Source organism: Pseudonaja textilis, chromosome 5, assembly GCF_049901715.1.
Source record: "Pseudonaja textilis isolate UNSWEBS1 chromosome 5, rPseTex1.2, whole genome shotgun sequence".
NCBI lineage: Eukaryota > Metazoa > Chordata > Lepidosauria > Squamata > Elapidae > Pseudonaja > Pseudonaja textilis.
The window spans coordinates 49521784-49527969 of record NC_141994.1 but is presented as its reverse complement, the minus strand read 5'-3'; positions in this window follow the sequence as shown (position 1 = coordinate 49527969).

Sequence of the window (6186 nt, the reverse complement as noted above, 5' to 3'; positions counted from 1 at the left end):
AAATACTGTGTAAAGTATAACATGTTTAAAAGATGACAGTCAAAAAGCCCCAGGCCACATCACAGACCACTTCCGGATTTGTAAAGTGAGAAAATAGATGTCTGATATCAAAGCTACAATTCAAGATGAAAGTCTGTAGAGATTATCAGTCATTCAGGTCATGGTTGTTCCAAAGGCAACTGAACTTTCTTGTTTTTTCTTTTGAAGATGTTTCACTTCTCATCCAAGAAGCTTCTTCAGCTCTGACTGGATGGTGGGGAATGGAAGGATTTATACTCCTTGCAGGCAGCTGGTCATTTACATTCTTTTACGGTCACCTGGAGGTTTATCTATGTCATCAGGTTCATCTGAGTGGTGCAAATGGGTGTGGAGCCTTCTTGGAACTGTTGAAAGGACTGTTGTAGACTGGAGATAGATGGTGTCATATCCTTCCACCTCTGCTGAGAACGGGCTGTTCAATTTTGACATAGATGGCCTCTTTGACCCTTCTTTCAAACCAGTGTTCCTCTTAGTCCAAAATGTGCTCTAGTGGATGGTAGGAATCAAAATGTAAATATTGATCTGTGTGGGTGGGTTTTTTGTAAACTTCAATCTTAAGGCTTCGGTCTTCCTGCACAGTCCAGGAAGGCTAGACTATTTTCCTTAACATCTTCCCATGTCAATTTGATGTACAGTATATGTCCACAGAGTTGATCTGTTTGGTGAACTCTTCCAATTCCTGTGTTTTGACCTTGTCCCAAGTATTGTCCACATACCTATACCAATGAGTGGGTGGAATTTCTATGAAGGAGTCTAAGGCTTTGGTTTCTACCTGTTCCCTGTAGAGGTTGGCCAAAATGGGGGACAAGGTGAACTTATGGCACAGCTGTGTTTTTGTCTGTAGAAACCTTCATTGTATTTAAAATAGAGCAGAGGTTCAGCATATCACATATGTGGTCTGGGCTGAGGTTGGTTCTGTCACCTGACTTGCAGCAGTCTTTTTTTTTACTTCCATGACAGCTTTGGTAGTTGGAATGCAGGTGAAGAGAGAAGTCACATCATAGGAAACCATGGGTTTCATCAAGGTTTCCAAACCTTGCTGGCAAAGTCCTGTGAATTATTGATGTGATGGATGGTGTTGCCAACTAGAGGAGCTAATAAGGTGGTTAGATGTTTTGCAATGTTGTAGGTGACAGAGTTGATGCTGCTGACAATTGGTCTGAGTGGAGTTCCCTCTTTGTGGATTTTGGGGAGTTCATGGATGTATATTTAACAGATGACAGATAGTCAGAGTTGGAAGGGACCTTGTAGGTCATCTAGTCCAACTCTCCACCCAAGCGGGAGACCCTACACCATTTCTGACAAATGGCAGTCCAATCTCTTCTTGAAAGTCTCAAGTGATGGAGCTCCCACAACTTTTGAGGGCAAGGTGTTCCATAGGTTGGTTGTTCTCACTGTCAGAAAGTTTCTCCTTATTTCCAGGTTAAATCTCTCCTTGTTCAGTTTCCATCCATTATTCCTTGTCTGGCCTACAGGAGCTTTAGAAAATAGCTTGACCCCTTCCTCCCTGTGGCAGCCCCTCAAATATTGGAAGACTGCTATCATGTCTCCCCTGGTCCTTCTCTTCACTAGACTAGCCATGTCCAGTTCCTGTAACTGTTCGTTGTATGTTTTAGCCTCCAGTCCCCTAATCATCCTGGTTGCTCTTCTCTGTACTTTTTCTAGAGACTCAACATTTTTTGTATAATGTGGTGAACAAAATTGGATGCAGTACTCAAGATGTGGTCTTACTAAGGCTTTATATATACTTCCCTTGATCTTGATTGTATCCCTCTGTTAATATAACTTAGGATTGCATTAGCTTTTTTGGCTGCTGCTACATACTGCTTGCTCATATTTAGCTGGTTGTCCACTAAGACTCCAAGATCCCTCTCACAGTTACAATTTATTGTCCTGCCCTCTGGTGCATTGGAAAATAGATTGACCCTCTCTTCTTTATGGCAGCTCCTAAAATACTAGAATCCTGCTATCATGTCCCTCCCAGTCTTCTTTTCTCTAGACTAGCCAAACCCAAATCCTGCAACTATTCTTTATATGTTTTAGTCTACAGACCTTTAATCATCTTAGTTGCTCTTCTCTATACTTTTTCCAAAGCCTCAACATCTTTTTTGTAGTTTGGTTACCAAAATTTGATACAGTATTCCAGGTGTTACTCTTACTAAGGTTTTATAAAGTGGTACTAATACTTCATGTGATTTTGATTCTATGCCTCTGTTTATACAACCAAGGATTGTATTAGCTTTTTTGGCTGCTGCCACATATTGCTAGCTCATATTTAATTGATCGTCCATTAGGACTCCGGGGTCCCTCCCATAGTTACTGTTTTTGAGCCAGGTTTGACCTAATCTGTACTTGTACCTTTGGTTTTTTTCTGCCTAAACATAAAACTTTGCTTTTCTCCACATTAAATTTCATTTTGTTGAAATTTTTTTGAAAAAGTTAAATTTTCATTTCATTTTCACATTAATTTTTTCATTTTGTTATTCAAAAGCAGATTTCTAGTTTGGATCGTCTACAGCAGGGGTGTTGAACTCGATTACATGTAGGGCTGCATCAGGATTGACCTTGTGTTGCTGGGGTGGGTGTGGCCAGTGTTTTGTTTTAGTGGAACATTTTGTATAATGGAAGCAGCATAATTCTCCTTGTTAAGGAATCTCATTTCTCCTCTTGATACACTTTGCATCTCCAAAAAGCCTTTTTCATGCAATACAATACAGAGTTTTGCTTCACTTTTGGAAATGGAGGAGGGGTCACTGTTCTGAAGCACTTTGTAAGAAACTTCATCAAAGTCTCCTGTTTTTGTACTGCCCTAAGAGAGATATTATAGAAATACATGATAATCACACCACTGTAAGTTTTGGTGGTTTGCCCTTGGATTTTGATTAATGTAATTTGGGGGAATTTCATGGACAATAAAATTAATTACATTGCCCACCTGTACTCCAAATGTTGATGAAGGACAAAACGTCAACATGAACAATAAATAAAATACACCTATTCAGAAAGTAGTTCCAAAGAACACAGTAGAATTTACGTTATTAGTAAATGTACAAAACTTTGCAATCCTAATTATTTGGAGGGTCTGTTGCAAATCAGACAGCAGAGTGATTAGCTTTTGTTATTCTGTGAAATGATATAATAGTTAAGATGAGGGACTTGGATCTTGGAAACCTAGGTTCAAATCCCCATTCAAATATGTGTGACATCTCACCTCAAGTCACTTCCCAGGTGAGTTCAGGCTTTCAGCTGACCATAGTGTTCATTACAAAATCTATTATAAAGACAAGTTTAGAGGAAGCATATATTCCAGTTGAAATTTTAGAGAAAAAAACCCTCCACATAAGTGCAGTGCATGAAGTTGGCTGTATCATAAGAAGCTTAATGTGGGAACAGTGCAATTTGGACTATGTATCATAGTGTTTAAGACACATAGAATACAAGCCAAGTCTACAACCTTGACCAATCCACACAATTTTCCTTTTCACTTCTGAATTTCTTCCCATAAAAGTGTATAAAAATGTACAGGTTTTAATATAACTTCAAATATTTTTTAAAATTGAGCAAGCTCAATTTAACAGAATTTAAAAATTGATAGAAATGGTAAATAATAGAATTCTGCCTCCCCAATTCCCATCATTTGAAGAATTAGATTGCTTCTCCACATACACATAATGCAAAGATGGTATCCTATCTTATGTAATGTACAGATACCAGTCCCAGTATTTTCAAACCATTCCACACTGAACTCTCATAGACACAAATACAGTGGTACCTTGGTACTCAACTGTTTTGAAGCTCATCAGATTTGGTACTCAACACATTTTGACATGAAAAATTTGTCCTGGTACTCATTATTTGTTTAGTACTCAAAGCACAAGCTCAAACTTATTGGTATCAGCTGCCTTGTGACTCACTACATTGCTTCTTATGGGAAAAAATTGTTTGGTATTCATAGTTTTTGGTAGTCCCAAAGGTTCTTTTTCAGGAGGCACCTGGACTTTCTTGTTTTTTCTTTGAAGACGTGTCACTTCTCATGCAAGAAACTTTTTCAGCTCTGACAGGATAGTGGAGAATGGAAGGATTTATATTCTTTGCATGCAGTTGGTCATTTGCATCCTTTCTGAGGGTCACTGAAGCACTTGGAGGTTTATCTGTGTCCTCAGGATCTCCTGTTTCCTGTAGTCTGCAGTTTTTTCTGAAAATCCATTCATGCTCCCACAACATGCATTCTTGCCCTATTTTGGTGTCAATTTAACAGAAAGAAACCAAACTGTCTCAAACTGTTTGTAAGTCATCATAATTCCATTCTGCATTAAACTTTTTTTTATTACAGAGGTGTTTATATTTCAATTTCATAAAATTTACAAAAAACATTAGAAAAAGAAAAACACTACAGCAATGGGGATGAGAGAGGGGGGACGAACTGAATCATGCAGCCCTTCTTCAAGTAAAGGTCCATTTCTGCACAATAACTGATGCTATTTGTTTGGAATTTAGCTCTAAAGCTAACTTTTTCTGCGATTTAACAGTTATGAACAAAAAAAATATGGAAATACCATTTTCAGATATTCCAAGAATGTATAACCTTTCCTACCCCAAATGTTAATTAATCTCAAATTACCAGCAGTACCTTTTTTAAAAAATCCAAATTTAAAGGAGTGTAGATAAAATCCCCATGATCAGCTTGTCTGTTTACTTGTTGGACATGATTCCTAGTTCCACATTTCAATATTTTAGTTTAATTTCAAAAGAGCTCTTTGCAACCAAATTCTGCTCAGTGTGAAATGGTCACTAGATAAAAAGAACTGAGAAATATCTGGACATTTTAAGAAGTGGCTTGCATAGTCACAGGGTTACTACAGGGTTCTCTGAAGACATTTCGCTTCTCATCTAAGATCACAGATAAACCTCCAAGTGCTTCAACAACCCTCTAAAAATATGCAAATGATGAGCTGTCTGCAAGGAATATAAATCCTTCCATTCCTCATTATCCTGTCAGAGCTGAAGAAGCTTCTTGGATGAAAAATGAAAAGTCTTAAAAGAAAAAAACAGGAAAGTCCAGTTGCCTCCTGAAAAATCACCTTTGGGATAACTGTGACCCGGATGACTGAGAATCTCCAGAGATAGTTTTTGATGCTTATCACACCTTCAGGAACCAAATAACAATGAGTACTGAGGTACCACTGTAATATGTTAATATGTACAAAAATAGCCTTCTGATATTTAATGGATTCCAAATATAGTCCTGGCCAAAGATTTTGAGAATGACACAAAGATTAATTCTCACAAAGTCTACTGCTCCAGTGTGGAAGATGGCTATTGTCTAATCAAAAGAATCCTCCTAGGCCAGTAACCTATAAACGCTTATCAGTAGACCTGCACCAAGGCAGAGGTTGTCCTGATAGTGGTTATTTTCCCCTCACATTATGAAGAACAATCAGATTAATTGCAATTAATTGCAAAGTCCCTCTGTGCCATGAAAATGAACTTAATCCCCCCAAAACCTTTCCACTGCATTTAGCCCTGCCACAACAGGAGCAGCTGACATCATGACAGTGATGCCCTCTTTAACACAGGTATCAATGTTGACCAGGAAAAGGTTGGAGAGCACTCTGTCATACTGATTGAGTTAGAATAACAGACTGGAAGCTTTAAAAGGAGTATGGTGCTTGAAATAACTGTTCTTCCTCTGTTCACCATGGTTATCTGCAAGGAAACACATGCAATCACCATTGCTTTCTACAAAAAGGGATCCACAGGCAAGAATATTGCTGCTACTAAGATTGCACCTCCAACAACGATTTATTGGATCATCAAGAATTTCAAGGAGAGAGGTTCAATTGTTGTGAAGAAGGCTTCAGGGTGCCCAAGAAAATCCAGCAAGTGTCAGGATCGTCTCCTGAAGGTGATTCAGCTGCAAGATCGGAGCACCACATGCAGAGCTTGCTCAGGAATGGCAGCAAGCAGGTGTGAGTGCATCTGCATGCACAGTGAGGTGATGGATGGCCTGTTGTCAAGTAGGGCAGCAAAGAAGCTACTTCTCTCTATGAAAAACATCAGGGACAGACTGACATTCTGCAAAAGATACAGAGATTGGACTGCTGAAGACTGGGGTAAAGTCATTTTCTCTGACGAATCCCCTTTCCA